The following is a 21387-nucleotide window of genomic DNA, read 5'->3' on the forward strand; positions in this document are numbered from 1 at the left end:
TAGAGCTGAATTTTAGACTCAGAACTTAGATTTCCTGGCTATATTATCTACATATTTAGCCACCATACCTATATATCAGTTTGCTAGAACTGCCATAAAAAAGTACCACAAACTGGATGGCTTAAACAGTAATGCCTTAGAGTACTTGAGACTTGAAGTCCAAAATCAAAATGGTGGCAGAGTTGGTTTCTTCTGATACTGAGGGATAATGTGTCCATATCTCTCCCCTACCTTCTGATGGTTTGCTGCAATATTTGGTATCTCTTGGCTTGTAGAAGCTTCAGCCTGACCCCTGTCTTCATCTTCACATGGCATTCTCTTTAGGTATGTACCTGCCCAAATTCCCTTTTTTATATAAAGACACCAGTCATATTGAATGAGGGGCCCATCCTACTCCTGTATGACTTCACCTTAACTATACATCTACAAGGACACATTCTATTTCCAAATAAGGTCACATTCTAAGGTTGGTGTGTCGGGGGGGGATTTAAAACTAAGAATTTGGTAGAATATTGTTCAACCCATAACACCATCATTTCCAACCATATTAATATTCACACAATAAAATGGTAAGTGAATAAAAGTGGGAAATAAGAATCTATATTTACTGTCATCCCAGTTTAAAAATACACATACTAGGAGGAAGGGCATCATAGTTCTTACTTTTTTAATCCTCAATTGTATTCAACAAAAAGTAATTGATACTATTTAATCATTTAAAATGCAGTAATGACATAAGCACATCAGAAAAGAAGTAGAAAAGAAAAAAAAAGAAGTAGAAATATTTTTCTAAATTTAATAAGTTTATTTATATTGGGTGGCCTTAAAGAGCTATGTTAGTGGTTTAAGTATTCAGGTCAGGGCTACATCCTGGGCTAAAATATTAACTTCAGTGTCAATCTTCCGTACTCTATATTCTTTAAACACCATGTTTGGGTTCCATGTTCTTCCTCTCATCTTATTTTCTCCACTCTTCAAAGAATAAAAACTTGCTGCTGTGTGGCCTCAGCATATTGTCTGAAAGGACTCTTGAGATATGACTCAATCAATCAAACAGTTTACATCTCTTACACTTGAGATGTAAAAAGTCTCCAAAGTGGGGTGAATGTACCCAAAGTGTTGTGCAAGATGATGCACCCATTTAGGAAGGGAGAACAATATAAAGATTTCTCTTAGTATTTAGGTACTGATATTAATGCTTGGGTTGACACTTTGACCTCATTCAGTTTACATTCAAGTCAGGTATGGTGCTTAGTATCCTCTGTAAAGAGTGGGACAGTCACAGACAGAAGAGAGGACAATTTGTTTCCTAGGGCAACCATAACAATTACCACAAGGTTGGTGGTTTAAAAGAACAGGAATGTATTCTTTCACAGTTCTGGAGTCCAAAATCAAGATGTCAAGGTATATCCAGGAGAGATTCCTTCCTTACCTCTTTTACCTCCTGGTGGAATTCTTGACGAGAAATTCTTGACATTCTTTGGCTTGCAGACACATTACTCCACTCTGAGCTTCTGACTTCCCGTGGCCTTCTTTCTGTCTCTTTTCTGTCTCATAAAATGCCCAATATTGAATTTATGGCTCACCTAATCCAAGTTGATCTCAACTCCAGATCCTTATCCTAATTCCATCTACAAAGACCCTTATCTGGGGTTCTGGGTGGACATATACTGGCGGTGGGAGGATCACTATTTAACCCACTATATGGCCTTATATTGCTTCTTACTTTCAGAGTAATGAAACACCTTCCAGCATGCATGTAAATGGTTAGGTGGATTTATAGACAGTTTTAATCAAGCAAATCTTCACAAATTGACAAGTGAGTCAAAATTCTTCAGGTTAAAAAACAACAGATTTAACATAGTAAGAATCAGGCAAGCCCAAGAGAAAAACAAGAAAATAGAAAGCCTGATACTTCTTTCATCCTTTACATGAACTCTCTATCAGCCCTAGAAACTGCAATGACATAATCATACCTAACAAGAAATAGACCAAAATCTCTAAAATTTTCAAGAAGTTCATTTGAAATATGGATTTACAGCTACTACTATTAACAATAGTATAACACTCTCATATAGTGTTCTTTGAGATTTTCTCTAATGATGGTATGAAGTTATCACAATTTTTAAGGGATATTAAAATTAAACACTCAGAGCATAAAGACACAGATCCATAATTTTTTGTCATGTTTAAAAGTCACCTTTATTCTTTTTACTTGGTAGAAATTAGCTGAACACACACACACACACACACACACACATACACAAGTGTGCTCACAGGCACATGCAATATGAAGACAAAATAATATGCCTTCCTATATGAGTAAATAGTACTTTTGAAAGCTATACAGAACATGCATCTGAAGACTGGAAGAAACAAGAACTAAGACAACAATCTATACATGGTGATATGTTTTCTCTAAAGTTTGATGGAAGTATAGATATTTTTAATAGGAGTTAATATACTGTTCTTACTAGATTCTATTTCAAAAATAAAATACATCAAAACTAACCTTTTGAAAAAAACTAACTTTCTGTACACTGCAAAATTACAAATGTATCATAAAAGACATTGTTGACAGAAAGTTCTTTAATTTTTTTAAAAACCAGTGGTTTTCTCCCATTAAATTTACATAACATTAATGAAAACTATTTTGGCTGACATAAAGAAAAGATTATGAGGGAAAATAACAGAGATAGGGTCACATTTTTAATCAATTCACTTCATTTTACACAAGCAAGCAATGCCAGCAAAATAAATGCAAGAAGTATACAAAGTACTCCAGGAAGTCATTGATGCAATTCATTTGTAAAAAGACCTTTAAAATACAATGGAGTTCTTTAAAAATTTTTTTTACTTAAATTCAATTTAGTTAACATATACTGTATTATTAGTTTGAGGCAGAATTCAATGATTCATCAGTTGCATACAACACCTAGTGCGCATTCCATCAAGTCCCCTCCTTAATGCCCATAATGCAGTTAACCCATCCCCTTCACCCACCTCCCACCTCATCCCCCAGCAAGCCTCGGTTTGTTCCCTAAGTTAAGAGTCTCTTATGGTTTGCCTCCTTCTCTGTTTTCATCTTTTATTTTTCCTTCTCTTCTCTTATGTTCATCTGTTTTGTTTCTTAAATTCCACATACGAGTGAAATCATATGGTATTTGTCTTCCTGTGACTGACTTACTTCGTTAAGCATAATACCCTCTAGTTCCGTCCACATTGTTGCAAATGGCAAGATTTCACTCTTTTTGATGGCTGAATAATATCCCACTGTATAGATGAATGGATAAAGAATATGTGGTATATGTATACACACACACACACACACACACACACACACACAACGGAGTTCTTACAATACCTCAGCAATGAGATAGGGAGTGAGCAAGAGAATCTGTGGCACAGCCCAGAGATATATTTGTTATCTTGCATCAAAGTCTTGAAAGAGTTGTTGAATGAAAGATAGATGGTACATTTTTCTGTTAAAAGAAGACAAAGGTCCTAAATTTGTTAACCTTTCCCATGGACATGTAGCACTTGGTAGTATGCCACCTAGCAGATAATTTCAGAAAATAATGATAACTATGTATTATCTGCTCCCTCAAGGTAAAGATGAAGTTTTAATAGTGAGCAGTAAAAATAGGCATTTTGAAGAGGTGTTTAAATAACTGTTTTAAATGTTTCTACATTTATATGCATTTGTTATAAAAGAGTAATATAACGTAACTTGTATGACTTACAAAAATTCATATATGCACACTTTAAAGACTTGGGAACATTCTATAAAATACCTGATCAGTACTCCTCAAATCCGTCAATATCATCAAAACCAAGGAAAGTCTTAGAGAAAAGGAAAATTAAGTGTCACACTCTGGAGAGCCTAAGGAGTCATGTCCTATTCCTGAACAGAAAAGGGACATTAGATAAAAACAAAGGAAATCTAGAGGAAGGGTGAACTATGTGTATAATAATACATTAACACTGGTTCATTAGTTGTGACAAATGTACCATATAGTGTAAGAATGATAACTATAGGGAAACTGGGAGTGGGCCACATAGGAATTCAGTATATTCTCTTTGCAACATTTCTGTAATCCAAACTCTTCTAAAATTAAAATTAAAGTTTATTTAAAAAAAACATAAGAATTTTCTAACCTGTTTATTAGTTTTCTAAAAAAGGGCTACAGTGAATCTTGGACTCCTATGTTAAATATATAAAAATGCAGCATTCCCCCTGTAATTTTAGAGAAAGTTTAACAATTCATATCAAGGAATTTACTAACTTGAATAAAAACATTTGCATGACTAGTATCTGGGATGAAAATGAAAGTCATGATTTAGTAAATACAACTAACATGGCATTCTTCCCATTTGCCTCTGGATAGCTCTCTGAGGTATCTCTAACCTATGACAGAAATTAAGAACAAATATTCAAATAAAGTGAACCAGGTCTTTGAATCTGTATGAAAAATTGTAATCCAAAAGTTTAAAAATAATACAATACACACTAAATTATTATGATGTTAGTGAGAGGAAAGGTTCTCTATAATCATTCCCTGAACAAACAACAGATAAAAAGTTGTATATAATAATCATTATATTTGATTTGCATCACATCCACCTTCATTTCTATCTCTGCATATATTGTAGAATACATATATATATTACTGAGCTCCTCCAAAATCACTGATTAAAAAAGCAAAAATTTTATTAGTGTGCATACATTATATATTCAGTCTTATTGATTTTTAATAAAAACTAAAATTATTTCACTCTAAGCAAGGCAAAGCACAGGTGAAAAGGCAAATTTGCTCTAAAAAGACCCACTCCTCTGACAGCCCAGGTGGCTCAGCGGTTTAGCGCCGCCTTCAGCCCAGGGCATGATCCTGGAGACCCGGGATTAAGTCCCATGTCGGGCTCCCTGCATGGAGCCTGCTTCTCCCTCTGCCTATGTCTCAGCCTCTCTCGCTCTGTGTGTCTCTCATGAATAAATAAATAAAATCTTTAAAAAAATAAAAATAAATAAAAAGACCCACTCCAGAGCACAACAGAAATGCTGACAGTGTCTGTGTTCTAGTCTCCCCCAGCATCCACAAGTATCTCCCCCTCTGAGATGTATGACTTTTGAGAAGGAAGACCACATGAGTTTTTATCCCAAGTGAGACACTTTGGAAAGTGTAAGTAGACTCGATTAATAACCATACCTGGATAATAGGTGTAAACTAGGCTTGTCTCAAACACTTTGAGCTAAAATGGCTTAGAAGTCACACATGAAGGCTATCAAGTCAGACCCACCAGGATTCAAATTCAAACTTGATGCTTAACTAATTCTATAACCTTGGCCCACTTAAATAATGGGACTGTAACTCAGTTCTATAAAATGGGAATAATATGGATGCCTGGGTGGCTCAGTCAGTTAAGTATCTGACTTGTGATTCTGGCTCAGGTCATGATCTCATGGTTGCTAGACCTCTCTACATTCATAAAATTATTGATGTCAAAAATATTTTATGTAATTATATCTATTAATATGTACTGTGTTAGAAATTAAAATAGAAATTTTTAAAATATTTGCTCTATCCAATTAAAAATAAGACCTATTAAATGTCAACATTAGATATTTTGTGTAAAAAATAACTGTTTTCCAAAACAAAACAAACAAAAGAAAATAGAAGCGTGACATTGTTTTTGCAAATCTCTTTAACAAATGACTAAAGAGAAGATTGCTGGATCTCATATCTGCTTCTACATTCAATCTACTGTGATTTTACATGTCATGCAGCTTCTGGCAAACGTTGTATATTCATGAGAGAATGAGAATAAAAAGGAAAGTAACATCTTAGCAATATTATGAAAATAGTTTTTAACCCATGGGCCTGCAGAAAGTGTCTTGGGCACCTTAGCATCCATTGGACCACACTTTGAAAACAATGGAATGAATGTCTGTGTATGGCTGGATGCAGGACAAAATCAAAATTAAAATCACTGGAGGAGAGAAGTTTAAAAAATCGAGAGTCTGGAGTATTAGAAATTGCCAGTTATTACAGTAGAAATTGTGTGGAGAGAATGGCAGTCTACCAAGAACTAAAAATCTTTAAAGTATGAATGGAGATAAAACAGAAAAAGGGTAAGCCCTCCTGGATGACAACAGAAATAGGTAGTGACTTGTATTGTCTTCCTTTGGAAGTTATTAAACTTAAACAAACCTACTAAGAGGAAGTGTTCAGCTAAGTAAAAATAAGAAAAGTCATTAATTTGACTATTTATGGAGCATTAAATATGACAGTGCCAAAAAATCTAAGGATTAAAATGTTTTTGATTCTCCCCTTGCTGTGATTTCTGTGCATTTATATTTAATTGATAGTTATTAATTTCAATGTCTATATTGCTGGCAGAACTGGATAACTCTAGCTAGCCATGGTTTTCATTTTCTTGACACTCTATAAATCTCCTACTATGGTACAACAGGCCAATAAAATAAGCACTGCATTCCTTCAAGAAACAGTCAGTAGTTTATAAAATCTAGACAGTGATTGACATGTCTTGTTTTATTCTCTGCCAGCTATTAGTAGCAAAGGTCAAAGAAGAACTATAAGTCAACTAAAACTTCAAATGAGCTTACATCTCTCTTTTTCAGACAAATGAGACCCATGCTCCCAGGAATGTGCAGCTCAGAAATCAAAACGACACATTTGGCTGAGCTACAGGAATAGAAAATTGGGAATTTCAAGTAGACCTAAATGCCACACTTAGGAAGGTTTTAAAATAAATCACATCTAAATCCCGAACCTAAATTAAAAGTCAATTACTCTTCTTCAGTTTTGGCATTTCTTAAAAAAAAAAAAAAATTTAGGGCAGAAGAAGGAATAATAGGGGATTAGGCAAAGAGAACAGAATCCAGGGACCTCCTGATTTCACCAACAAAAACTTTATTTAACAGAATAGAAATGATTTGTCAAGGCGACGTTCACATTCCCAGAGTAATTAATTTTCATTCCCATCATTGAGCATGAGGAATTAGAAAGTACATGAAGCACAGAGTTATAAATGTTCCCAGGTGAAAAATAAGAAGCTCTTGACAGTATTGGTATTATTTAACGCTCACTGGGCATGAGAAATGGGCCAGGCATTATCTAGAACAAGGCAGCAATGTGCCATAAAGTCCTGCAAACTGCGATGGTGAGCCGAAGCCCTTCTGTTTGATCAGAGATACTACCTGTCAATCTGGAGTAAGTAGCAATTTAAATTCTGGCCACTGTTTGGGAATGCTTTGTTACACTATTTCAATGACTAGCTATTGCCATAAAGCAAACTCAGCAACGGCTTAATTGATTATGCGCCTATTAAGGACACCTTCACTTTGATCCATGATACCTGCATTCTGTGTGCTGAAAGAAGGAGAAGGACTCAAGTCACAATTTACAAATTTATAAGCCAATGTACCACCTCTTCTTCCCTGCCCCAACCTGCAGCATTTTGAAGGAGTGTAAAAAGGGTGTTTTATTAAGAGAAGTTGCAGAAAAGGAAGCTGATGCATTAATGTTTGTGGGTGAAGAAAGCAAAGGACATATACCCGTATTCAGTTCCCATCCCTTACATTCTTATCTGTACTGCAGAGGTGCCATGAAATCTTGGCTCTTTTTTCCTTGGCAAAATCAAGAATTAAGTATCTAGAGCATTATGTGCTCCTTGTTTCTGTACAGCAAGACTCAGTAAATGGGAGAATGGTGAGGCGTGGCTTAGAGAACTGAGCATAAGGAAAAACAAATGATCGAGCACTAAAACCTTAAAGGAAATAATGGACTTAAATATCACTATAGGGGCTGCCTGGGTGGCTCAGTGGTTGAGTGTCTGCCTTTGGCTCAAGTGATGATCCCGAGGTCCTGGGATCGAGTCCTGCATCAGGCTCCCCGCAGGGAGCCTGCTTCTCCCTCTGCCTGTGTCTCTGCCTCTCTCTGTGTGTCTCTCATGAACAAATAAATAAAATTAAATAAATAAATAAGTAAGTAAATATCACTATAGCCAGTATCATAAATCATAATCTTAATCAAGGAAACAGAGAACAATGGCATCCTCTTCAGATTCCTTTCTAGGATTCCAGAGAAACACAGAGAATGCCAGATGTGTCAATTCTGTATAATCATGGGATCACCAGACAGGAAGCAGAGAATTTTCTTTCACTTCTGATACTTCTTTCCCGAGAACTAACATATTTTATCTACAGCATGGATATGTGGCACCCTGGCACAACTGAGACACCTTCTAAACAGGGCTCCAAAAGGAGCAAACTGAAAGCCTTGTCCAGTATGCTCTTTTCAGGCTGTAATACATTCTTGATGTAAATTTCTAATATCATTTTCCACTTTATTCCTCTTAACTCTTAAGATGAAGTTTTACAATTAAAGATTCACTCTAAGAAGGTTCTGTACTATTTTGTTAAAATGGCCACCCACTGATAATACATTTACAATGGGGCCCTATTTGCATTACCTTCACCACCGTTTTGATAGGCATCTATGGAACCATTTTCATACATACATAGATTTTCAGTAATGTTCCATCCCATTTAATGTGTGTTTGTGTCAAATGATCATTAATGATTGTGCATCCCCAAGGTCAATTTATTTCATTTAAGTCAAGTTCAAAATTATACGGATTCAGTTCAGACTCTGATAAAAAAATGATGGTATTTTAGATGATGTTATTAATTAATAACCTAGCCCAACTTTAATTTTTTTTCAGGGAAGTGGATAATATACTATGTCAACATGGACGAAAAAAGTGATGACAAGGGAAGTAATAGAGTGTAGGAAAAGATAAATACCAAAGACAATCACTCCAAGCAAATTCTCTCATCTAGAGAACTTATCCTGTGTTTAAACAAGTGATGTGTTTTGAAAATGAATTGTTTGATGTTACAGTTAAGAAAGGGGATAAGGCAGAAAGTAATTCAGCTGTAGTCAGCCAGAATGTTTTTTGTGTCTGGAAAGCTCTCAACATGGCATCAATAATGAGTTTTGTGGCTTTTTGAAATTTTTTCAAACTATATTCATATCTATTATGTCATTCTCATCACTACCTTATAAAGTCAGTATAACAAATACATTCATTACATTTGATAAAAGAAGTTGAGACCATGATTTGTCTAGAGTTGTACCTAAGTCAAAATCAACTGAGAACTTAGCTTTCCTGACCCCTTGATGTGAGAGATTGAGGTAAGGTCATTTCCAGACCCCTATCAATGTGAGGAACAATGTGTTCAGTATTCCAAGGCAGGATCTCTCAAATTCAACACTATTGACATTTTGGGCAGGATAATTCCTTGTAGGAGATGGAGGGTGCTCTCTTGTGCATTGCAAGATTTACCAGCATTCCTGTCTTCTACCCACTAGATGGGAGTAGCACCTCCCTCCTAGGAGTGACAACCAAAAAAGCTTCCAGGCATTGCCAAATGTCCCCTTGGAGGGGGTGGGGAGCAAAACTATCCCAAGTCAAGAACCACTGATCTAGGGACAACTTCAAAGAAGTCACACACACACACAAAAAAAAAGTCACATGACTCCCCTGGTCTCAGTAGCTAGGAAGAGAATTGTGGAGACTATAAAAAGTGGTCTGCACAATTGCTTTTAGTCATCATGCAGTTTCTAGAGCAGCAATCTTTCATCCTGCTGAAATGACATGACCTGCTTCCTGACCCGCTGGTGTCAGGAACAAGGAATTCAAGCTCATTACTATAAGGTTGTTGGTACCCTAACAGTCCTCACCCATATGACCTTGTTGGGGAGGGGCATCTTCTTACATCTTGGGAGTGCTGAATGATGGGTCTAGCAAGCTGCACATCAAAACTGGGGCTGTCGTGTGTGATCATAGACGTTGCACCTTTAACAAGATCACCTAGCTGAGATTGCAGATGAGGACTAAAAAGACAAGTAGTCAGAATCACCTAAATAGGCACAGAGTTTTTAATTATTATTGAAAGGCTGCGTGTTCCATACAGAGATTTTTGAATGGTCAGTACTTAGTATTATTTCAGAATTCATGACAGGGTAAGGGGAAGTGGTAGTACTTCTTCATAGAATAAGATAACCAACTCTTTAAAAAATTATTATTGAAATTAAAATTATACTCAACCTCAATTTAAAAATAATGACAATTTTATATTCCTTTAAAAAATTCCTTCATGTTTTAGGTCTGTGTTTCATTCAACGCTGTAGGTAGAAACCCAGATATTTTTATACATGGTCAATCAAGCCTGATTTTAAAATGTTTTTCCTGGGATGCCTGGGTGGCTCAACAGTTAAACGTGTCTGCCTTTGGCCCAGGGCATGATTCTGGGGTCCCAGGACGGAGTCCCACATCGGGTTCCTTGCATGGAGCCTGCTTCTCCCTCTGCCTCTGCCTATGTTTCTGCCTCTCTCTTTCTGTGTGTCTCATGAATAAAATCTTTTTTAAAAAAGTCTTTCTTAAGGTCTCCTCTGTAGTCCACAAGCAAGAATGAGCTCTCATAAGATGTATGCTCCCTGTTTTTTAACAAGGCAAGACCTTAGCAACCAACTGACAGAAAAACTCATTCCTTAAGCAATGTCAGTGGCTCTCTGATTCTTTGTAATACTGCCCAATAAAGTAATTCCTAACAACTGTCTCTGCAACTCAGGATTTTATTCATCTTGCTTCTCCCTGCCACTTCCACCATCAATGGCAGTGTTTGCTATATAGGGGGAAGGGTTCTTCTAATTTCAAGAAAATTCTTGACATCTTCCTAAAAATTTAAAGGAAGATAGAAATCAAGAATCTTTATATTTCTTTATAATGAAGCTCATTTGCTTATTTGTAAATGGCCAGAGACAAAGGTATTTACTAATCTGAATAAAAAGAAAACATGCAAGACCTTAGGAGTTCAATCAAAGACTTTGGGGGTATCAACAAAACAATATCTCTGTCTCTGCACAGCCCCCAGAAATACAATCAATCTGCAGATGTCTCCCTTCTCATCGAGGACTTCCAAATGGCTGTTTTTCTGTTTCTTCATGCAGACATTCACCACACTATTTACTTATTTATTCATTTATTCTTATCTGGGTGAAGCAGATTCTGCTAATTGCCCATGCAATATTCACTCTCCACTTCTTCCTCAGAAAGAGAATCCCAATTTTGTTTGGTGTGGCTAAAAAAATCAGCTGAAAGACATTTCCCAGCTCCCCTGAAGTAAAAATTACCATATGAATAAGTTCTGGCTAATGAGATCTAATCAAAAGTTGTGGGGTACGACTTTCAGAAAAGCATTTTAAGACAGAACAGGGGTCTCCTGCTTCTTAAAGTTCCAATCACGAACTTGGGCAATTGGTGACCTTGAGGATAGAAGACACTGTTAAGGATAACAGGCAGACACAAAGTTAAAGCCTAGGTTCCTATGCAGAAGAAACCATATCAGTTCCCAACTGCCAAACTTTTATACATTTTCTATTATATGCAGCTAAACCTAATCATAACTAATAGCAAGATAACACCAGGGAAAGAAGGCATACATAACCATAAAGTATGGTTAAAACACAACTACAACTCTTCAAAGATGTCAAAGGCATGAAAAACAAAATAAGACAAAGAAGCCACCACATTTCAAGGAGAGTAAAGAGACCTGACAATTAATGTAATGTGGCTTCCTGTTTGAACTCTGCAACAGAAAAGGACATTCATGGAGCACCTGGGGGGCTCAGTCAGTTAAACATCTGCCTTCAGCTCAGGTCATGATCTCAGAGTCCTGAGATTGAGCCCTGTGTCATGTGTGTGGGGGTGGGGTGGGGACGGGGAGTCCCCTGCTCAGTGAGGAGTCTGCTTTTCCCTTTCCCTCTGCCCCTCCCCACCACTTGTGCTCTCTCCTGCCCCCAGCACTTTTTCTCTCTCAAATAAATAAATAAAATCTTTAAAAAAAAAAGAAAAGGACATTCATAGGAAAACTAATGAAATCCAAACAAAGTCTATAGTTTAGTTAATAATAGTATTACATCCATATTAATGTTTTAGTTTTGACAAATGTTAGGCAATTGGTCATATGAGATATTAACACTGAGAAGGTTGGATGAAGGGTATATGGAAACTCTCTGTATCTTTACAACTTTTCTATAAATCTAAAATCATTCCAAAATAAAAAGGTTTTAAAAAACATGTAATTAAAAAAAACCATGTAATTTATAGTCAAGTCTCAATTAAGAGAAGTATGTTAGTAGGCTGACAGGCCAAACACAGTTTACAAGAGCAATGACAGTGCTGGGAAAAGGAACAATCAAGAAGCTGGATGGCCCTAGTCCAAAGGCAACAGAGTAAAAGTAGGACCTTTACTTATTTAGCATCCTTCTCTATAATCCTCCCTCCCCCTAGCCCAGCCACAGGATTTGCCTGTTTTTCTCCAGAACCAAGAAAACTGCATCCTAGCCCCCTGATTCACCTTGTTTAAACATGTGTCTCTTTTCACTAAATTGTACACTTTCTGAGTATAGGATAATTTCTGATTCCATTTTGGCATCCTTAGGTCCTAATTCTTATCCTGACACATTATCAGCACTCCATTGACGTTTATTTATTTTTTTATTTTTTTTAATTTTTATTTATTTATGATAGTCACACACAGAGAGAGAGAGGCAGAGACACAGGCAGAGGGAGAAGCAGGCTCCATGCACCGGGAGCCCGACGTGGGATTCGATCCCGGGTCTTCAGGATCGTGCCCTGGGCCAAAGGCAGGCGCCAAACGGCTGCGCCACCCAGGGATCCCTCCATTGATGTTTAGTGAAAAAATAAGAGAATGGCTTGTACTTTTCTATTAGATGAGAGAAAGTAGTGACAAGAAGAATTCATTAAATCATAGGTTTCTGACTTTGTTTTCCTCTTAATATAGTTTGAACCCTCTGATTTCATCATTATCCTTGAGTTTCTGTTTAGTGAAAAAATAAATCAAATAACAGCTTATATTTTTCTATTAGATGAGGAAAAATAGTGACAAGAAGGATTCATTAATTCTATGTTTCTGACTTTGTTTCCCTCTTAATCTAGTCTGAACCCTCTGATTTCATCATTATCCTTGAGTTTCTCTATACCTGTTCTCCTTTTATTGTTCTTTCCCTTACAAACCTCAGCTCTAGACAAATCTAAATATTCAATCTATTTCATATTCATGTTAAGTACTAGTGAGACTATAATTCTACAACGATAAATAGATGATGAACTCAATTTTTGAAGCAGTTGTTGCTTAGATGCCTTTTATCAGTAGCAGCAAAACAGATATTCTATTAACTTGTGGCATTCCAACTCCAGTCATTATTAACTATATTTGATATTTCTACCTGGATTGCCCTTGCACATCTGAGCTTTATCCAGTCTTCTTGGCCTTAGGAGTCAGCATAGCCCTCCCAACCTCAAAGAACTTTGCTTGACTCCATCCTTAAGCGATTTGCCTCTGGGTTCTCAGGCAGACTATGAATACATTTATCATAACACTTTCCCCAGTGTTCTATAATTTATTTATGTTTTAACTTCCACAATAGAATGTAAGGCTCTTGAAGGCAATGATTTTGTATTGCTAATACCTAACACAGTGTCTAGTACATGTGTACTCAATGAATAGTCTTTTCTTTCTTTCAGATTTTGCTTGAGAGAGAGAGAGCACAAGCAGGATAAGGGGCATGAGGGAGAAACTAACTTCTTGCTGAGCAGGGAGCCTGACGTGGGACTCCATCGCAGGACCCCAGGATCATGACCTGAGCTGAAGGTAGATGCTTAACCGACTGAGCCACCCAGGTGCCCCTCAGTAAATATTCTTAGGAAGATAGAAATATGAAAGGAAAGGATGAAGGGTGAATGGCAAGAAGGAAGTGAGGGAAGGAAGAGAGCATTATGAAGGCACCTGGAAAATTTCTCAGAAGACAGATTCAGACAAACTTTTTTAAAAGCATAGCCCAATCACATCTACCTCCCAATTTACTGCCAAACTTCCCATCCACACATGCCCTTCCTGTCACACCACCATTGCTATAGTCCCCATTTCTCCCCTGCTATGCTTCAAAGAACAAGGTGCCAAAGGATGTGAATGTGTAGGAAATGAAGAAAATCGAAAATCTAGATGCCTTGTGTGCCTGCTTCCAACACACCTGTAGTGATATGTCATCTTCACTGAACTCTTTTTAGTTTGCCTCACTATGTCTTTCTCTAGGAATCAGGTACTGATTTCCTGGGATGGAGCCAGAGGTTAATTTTAGTGATGCTTCATTGCTATGTCTAAAATTATCACTCATTGATCCCCAACCAGAATACACCCCATAGGCTTGAGTGACTTGACTCTTTTCCATCAATTTAATCATGACACCATGAGAGATTTTAAGGAGTGGCTTTTATGATTGTATAACTTATGGGTCTTAGTATAGGATTGGTAGAGGCAAAACCTGCCAGGTTCCAATGTGTCCAGTCTTTCTCTTTCACACAATCTTCCAGTAGTTATATGCAAATAAAGCTCCTGATAACTAGGTCATCAGCTCTTCCAACAACATAGGACAGATGTTCTCAAGCTCAGCCCCTTGTCTTCGTGCCCTCATTCTATACAGAGCTTAGGAAGAGGTGTAAATTGACAAACGCTTTTATAAAGGTTTCCTTGGTAAAGGCTTGCAGTTTTTATGTCAGAATAAAAGGTGAAAGTAAAGCCTTTGAATTACTATAGCTACAACTCATCTTAGAGGGTACAGTTCATTGTTAGCTTATTTATGTTGAAGAAACACACAAATTCATTTTGACTAAAACTCAGTTGGCATTCATTTTGCATTTCCTTATAGGAAAAAAGTTATTGATAGACACAATAATAATACAGTTGGTTATTCAGTTAATAGTCATCTTGCTGTGGAAGATTTAACTTTAATCATGATTTAAACTTCTTTTTGTTATGCTATCAATCATAATTCTATATTGCCTCCTCATTGAACTTAAGATGATGATAGACCTGAAAGTAAAGTTTTTCTGTTAATAATTGTAATGAAAAATTAGAAAACAGCAAAAGGACATTGCCAGAAAAATGGATTTAGAAGCCTTTTATAGAAGTGATAATTGAGCAAAAGGATTGATTATAAATAGTAGGAGGACAGGGCCTTGAAAACTCACTATTGACAGAAAAAAAAAAAAAGAGTGAAAAGCCAGGAACAGAGAAAGTCACCACTCATGGAAGATTTCTGGAAAACAAGGCAATTCATTGTTATTGAGGCCAAAAGTGTCTTCTTTTCCAAGTATCCTTAGTGCTTGCCACAATAAGTTCTCTGTAAACGTTATCTATTTGTGTGTGTGTGTGTGTGTGTGTGTGTATGTAGTTAAAGTTCTCTGGAAATATTTGGTGACTGAATAAGCAACAAGATGTTAAATTAGATATTAGAGCTGAAACACATTCCAAATCTAAGTACTATTAACCGATAAAAATTAAGATTTATAATGCTAAAACACAATAGTTCACTTCTCCCTTTCATAAAATCTAACGTGTATTCTTGATCAGTTTCTCTCTTCTAAGTGTTGCTCAAGAACTCAAACTCTTTTTATCTGATGGCTCTGCCATCCTCAACATTTGTCTGCCAAGAAGTTGGAACACCTACCTGTGTTTATCTACATAAAGCTGCCAAAATAAGAAATTGGCAGAATTCACCCCCCCCCCTCACATTCTACTCGCAAGAACCAATACCCTGAACCCACTTAAATATAAGAGTAGCTGAAAAATATAACCCCTCTTAGACAACTACAGTATAAGAGAGTAAAAGTTTTTTGTGAGATGATTAATCACCTCTGAAATGAGTTAAGAGTTTGTTTGTTTGTACAATCATTCAAGTTAGACAAATTAGCTTGATTTAAAGTATCATCAGAGAGACAAAAGAGATGTTATAGCTTCAAACAAAGACTTGAATGATAACTACATTCTAGGACCAGTCATACCAATTAAATGGCATAAATGAAATAATTCCTAGTCTTATCTTGTTAGTGGAGTAAAAAAAAATCTGTGTCTTGACCCTGATAGATATTACCAATAAAAGTAAAATAAATTCTTCATCTTTTGAAGTAGAATTTAGACAAAAATTTCAGTTCAGCCTTTAAGCTGCTTTAAGTGGCTGGTGCTTCCAGTTGGGTGGAAATATTTGCCCTGAGGTGGAAGGATGGAGTGAGAAAGAGGTACTTACTTCTACAATTAAAACATATGGCAGAACAAAGTTGTGAGAAATGGAGTACTACAGCATAAGTACTTGGCCTTCAGCTTTTGATTGCTAAGGTGTTTATTTCAAAAGCCATTTATTTTGAATAAACATATTTCCAATTGATTGACACAGCTACTAGGAAAACAACCAGATAAAGAACTAGGCTACCCACACCTATGAAATTGCTCTTTCAGAAAACCTTGGACAATCTAGATAAAAAATTATATCAAAACAAAAGAAAATAAAAACACAACATATCAAATATCAGGAGATGCAGCAAAAACAGTTCTGACAGGAAAGTTTATATCAAAAATGTATGTATTAATAAATTATAATAACACCAAATAAACAACCTAACTTTACACCACAAGGAACCAGAGAAAGAAGAACAATTTTTTTAAAGATTTTATTTATTCATGAGAGATACAGAAAGAGGCAGAGACACAGGCAGAGAGAGAAGCAGGCTCCACGCAGGAAGCCCAATGTGGGACTCCATCCTGGGACTCTAGGATCACGCCCTGGGCCGAAGGCAGGTGCTCAACCGTTGAGCCACCTGGGCATCCCAAGAAGAACAAATTAAACCCAGACTTGCCAGGACAAGGAAATAATAAGGATCAAAGTGAATAGGACTGAAATAGAGACCATAAAAACAAGAGAAAAATTAAAGAGCTGGTTTTTTAACAAATTTACCAAATTTTTAAACAAATTTAACAAAATTAAGTGCTGGGTTTTTTTTTTTTAAAGATAAGCAAAGTTGACAAACATTTAGCTAGACTAAGAAAAAAAAGAGAAGACTCAAAAAAATTATAAATGAAGAGGAGACATTCTAACTGATACTACAGTAACATATAGCATCATAAGAGAGACTATGAACAAGTTTAAGCCAACAAGTTGGCTTCTACAGGGAAGTAACATGCCTAATAGAGAATTTAAAGGAACAGTCATAAGGATACTAACTGGACTTGAGAAAAGAATAGAAGACATCAGTGAGACTCTTACCACAGGGAACAAAAAGAGATAAAAAATAATCAATCAGAGATGAAGAATGCAACAAACAAAATTTGAAACAGGCTTCATGCAATGAAAATAGGCTGGAAGAATCAGAGGAACAAATTAAAGACAAAAATAATGGAAAGACAAAATAATGGAAAATAATGAAGCTGAACAAAAGAGAAAAGAATTGTGCAATGTAAGAATAGACTTAGGAAACTCAGTGACTCCATCAAGCATAAAAACATTCATATTATAGGAGTCCCAGAAGAAGAAGAGAGAGAAAAGAGGGAAGAAAATTTATTTCAAGAAATAAAAGCAGAAAACTTCCTGCTATCTAATAAGAAAACAGACATTCAGATCCAGGATGTACAGAGAACTCCCACCAAAATCAACAAAAACGGGCCAACACCAAGACATATTATGATTAAATTTGCAAAATACAGCGATAAAGAAAAAAATCTTAAAAGCAGCAAAAGAAGTCCTTAAAGAGGTGCCTGGGTGGCTCAGTCAGTTGGGTGTCTGATTTTTAAGTTTGGCTCCGGTCATGATCTCAGGGTCCTGGGACTGAGCCCCACATTGGGCTCCATGGTCAGCAGGGAATATGTTTCTCTCTCCCTCTGCCCCTTCTCGTGCTTTAGTTCTCTCACTCTCTCTCTCTCTTTCTCTAAAATAATAATAATAATAATAATAACAATAACAACAACAACAACAATAAATATATCTTAACAGAAGAAGGAAAAAGAAATCCTTACAAAGGAAAACCCATGAGGTTAGCTGGAGACTTCTCAACAGAAACTTGGCAAGCCAGAAGGGAGTGGTATAATAAATTCAAAGTGCTTTAGGGGAAAAATCTGCAGCCAAGCATACTCTGACAACGCTATCATTCCGAATAGAAGGAGAGACAAAGAGTTTCCCAGGCAAACAAAAACTAAAGGAGTTCATGACTAAACCAGCCCAGCAAGAAATATTAAAGGAGACTCTAAGTGCAAAGGAGAGACCAAAACTACAAAGAAAGGATCAGGGAAAGTCTCCAGATGTAATGACAAAACAAGTAATAAAATGGCAATACATACATATGTATCAATAATTATTTTGAATGTAAATGGACTAAATATTCTAATCAAAAGACACAGAGTGTCAGAATGGATAAAAAGAAATAAGACCCATTTATATGCTGTCTACCAGCGACCTTTTTTAGACCTACAGACACTTGCAGATTGAAAGGGAAGGATTGGAGAAATATTTATCACCCAAATGGACATAAATAAAACCTGGAATAGCAATATTTATGTCAATCAAAGTAGACTTTAAAACAAAGATTGTAAAAAGAACCAAAAAGGGTATTATATAATCATAATGGGGATAATCAAACAAGAAGACATAACAATTGTAAATATTTATACCCATCATGGGAATACCCAAATATATAAAACAATTAACAACAAATATAAAGTAACTAATTGATAATAACACAATATTAGTAGGGAACTTTATCATCCCACTTACATCAATGGCAAATCGTCTACACAGAAAATAAACAAGTAAACAATGGCTTTGAATAAGGACCAGTTGGACTTCTCAGCTATATCCAGAACATTCCATTCTAAAACAACAGAATACATATTCTTTTCAAAGGCATATGAAACATCCTCCAGAATAGGTCACATATTAGGTCACAAAACTGGTCCCAACAAATACAAAAATATGAATTCAAAGAGATACATGCACCTCCATGTTTATAGCAGCATTACCTACAATAGCCAAATTATGGAAAAAGCTCAAGTATCCAACAACTAAATGAATGGATAAAGAAGAGGTGATGGATATATATATATATTACTCAGCTATAAAAAAGAATTAAATTTTGCCATTTGCAATGACATGGATAGAGCTAGAGAGTATTGTACAAAGTGAAATAGGTTAATCAGAGAAAGACAAATATCGTATGACTTCACTCATATGTGGAACTTAAGAAACAAAACAAACCAGCACAAGAAAAAAAGGAAGAGAGAGAGGCAAAACAAGAAACAGATTCTTAACCATAGAGAACAAACTGATGGCTACCAGAGGGGAGGTGGCTGTGATGATGGATTATATACATGATGATTAAGGAGTGTACTTGTCGTGATGAGCACAGGGTGATGTATGGAAGTGTTATTCCTATATTGTACACCTGAAACTAATCTAACACTGTACATTAACTAACTGGAATTAAAATAAAAACTTTTTTAAAAAAATACAGAAATCAATTACATTCGTTTATACTAATGATGAAGCATCTTAAAGAGAAATAAAGAAAACCATCCCATTCACAATAGCTTCAACAACAACAAAATACTTATGAATAAATTTAACCAAGGAATGAAAGACCTGTACAAGAAAACTACAAAACTTTGCTGAAAGAAATCAAAAGAGACACAAACAAATGGAAACACATCCCATTTCCAAGGATCAGAAGAATTAATATTTTTTAAATGACCATATTATACAAAGCCATCTACAGATTCGGCACAATACTTATCAAAATACCAAAGGCATTCATCATAGAAATAAAAGAAACAGTACCAACTGGGTCTCCTTTAGGTCCTGGCAACGGCAGTGTAATATGGTTCAAGATTCTGCCTGAGATCAAAGTCACAGCTGTGTGTTCGGTCATCTCTGGCACAGCCACTGAACACATCCACAGTTCAGTAATGGGGGCAAGAAAAAAACAGTTGCCTATTATCCATATCAGTGGGGTTTGATGCAAAGAGATAGGCCTATCTCTGGAATTAATCATTACTGTGTATCAAAGGGGTTAGAGAATATCAATTAAGGAAGCCTTTTTCTGATTGATGAAGAATAACTTCATTATGTTCATCTACCCCTTCTAACAGGTGATGCAGTGTATTAATGTAGCACATAATAAAAACAACAAAGTAGCAAAATAAATAAAGAAGTGATCCTAAAATTTGTGTGAAACCTTAAATCCTGAGAAAAAAAGCACAAAGCCAGAGGTATTATGCTTTCCAGATTCGAACTATACTAGAAAGCCATAGTAATAAAAACATTGGCCAATGGAATGGAATAGAGATCCCAGAATTAAACCCTGGCATATATGGTCAACTAATATTCAACAAGGGAGCCAAGAATACCCAATGAGGAAAGGATAGTCTCTTCCACAAACGGTACTGGGAAAAATGGAGAAACACATGCAGAACAATGATTGGACCCCTATCTCACCTCATTCATAAGAATGGACTGAAAATGGATCAAAGACTTAAACATATGACCTACTACCATAAAACTCCTAGAAGAGAACATAAGAAAGAAGATCATCAATACTGATTTTGACAACCATTTTGGGGGGGGGATGACACCAGAAACACAAACAACAGAATAAAAAATCAACAAGTGAAACTACATCAAGCTCAAAGGGTTGGCAAAGAAAAGCAAAGCAAAACAAAACAAAAACAAAAACCCATACACACACACACAAAAACAGCTAACAAAGTGAAAAGAAACCTACAGACTGGGAGAAAATTTTGCAAACCATATATCAAATAAGAGATTTATATCCAAAATATATAAAGAACTCAGTTAATTCAATAACAAAGGAACAGACAACTCAATTAAAAAATGAGCAGAAGAACTAAATATTTCTCTAAAGAGGACACCGAGATGGCCAACAGACACATGAAAAATGCTCAGCATCACTAATCATCAGGGAAATGCAAATCAAAACCACAGTGAGATATCATCTCACACCTGTTAGAATGGCTGTCGTCAAGAAGACAAGAGATTTGTGCTGGCAAGGATGTAGTGAAGGGGAACAGTTACACATTACTGGTTAAATGTAAATTGCTCCAACCACTATGGAAAACTAGATGGAGGTTCTTCAAAAAACTAAAATAAGAAATGCCATATGATTCAGCAATTCCACACCTGCCTAAAGGAAATAAAAACAAGATTTTGACAAAATATATGCACTTCCATAATCATTGTAGTATTATTCACAATAGCCAAGCTATGGAAACAACCTAAATCCCCATCAATAGAATAATGGATTAAAAAAAAAGTGCATGGGGTGCCTAGGTAGCTCGTTCAGTTAAGCACCTGCCTTTGGTTCAGATCATGATCTCAGGGTCCTAGGATGCAGCCCCACATGGCTCAGCAGGGAGTCAGCTTCTTCCAACTCCCTTACCCC

At 36.2% G+C, this 21387-nt stretch overlaps 1 protein-coding gene and 1 pseudogene across 2 annotated transcripts in view; one reads left to right on the plus strand and one right to left on the minus strand.

The window, feature by feature from the left end:
* The window catches only part of LOC129501754 (NADH dehydrogenase [ubiquinone] 1 alpha subcomplex subunit 1-like), a 48462-nt pseudogene extending 28446 nt beyond the window's left edge, over positions 1 to 20016 (plus strand).
* ARHGAP24 (Rho GTPase activating protein 24) overlaps positions 1 to 21387 on the minus strand; it is a 726334-nt gene that overhangs the window by 572204 nt on the left and 132743 nt on the right. The gene's annotated exons all lie outside the window — the stretch shown is intronic.

Source organism: Nyctereutes procyonoides, unplaced genomic scaffold, assembly GCF_905146905.1.
Source record: "Nyctereutes procyonoides isolate TBG_1078 unplaced genomic scaffold, NYPRO_anot_genome, whole genome shotgun sequence".
NCBI classification, from domain to species: domain Eukaryota; kingdom Metazoa; phylum Chordata; class Mammalia; order Carnivora; family Canidae; genus Nyctereutes; species Nyctereutes procyonoides.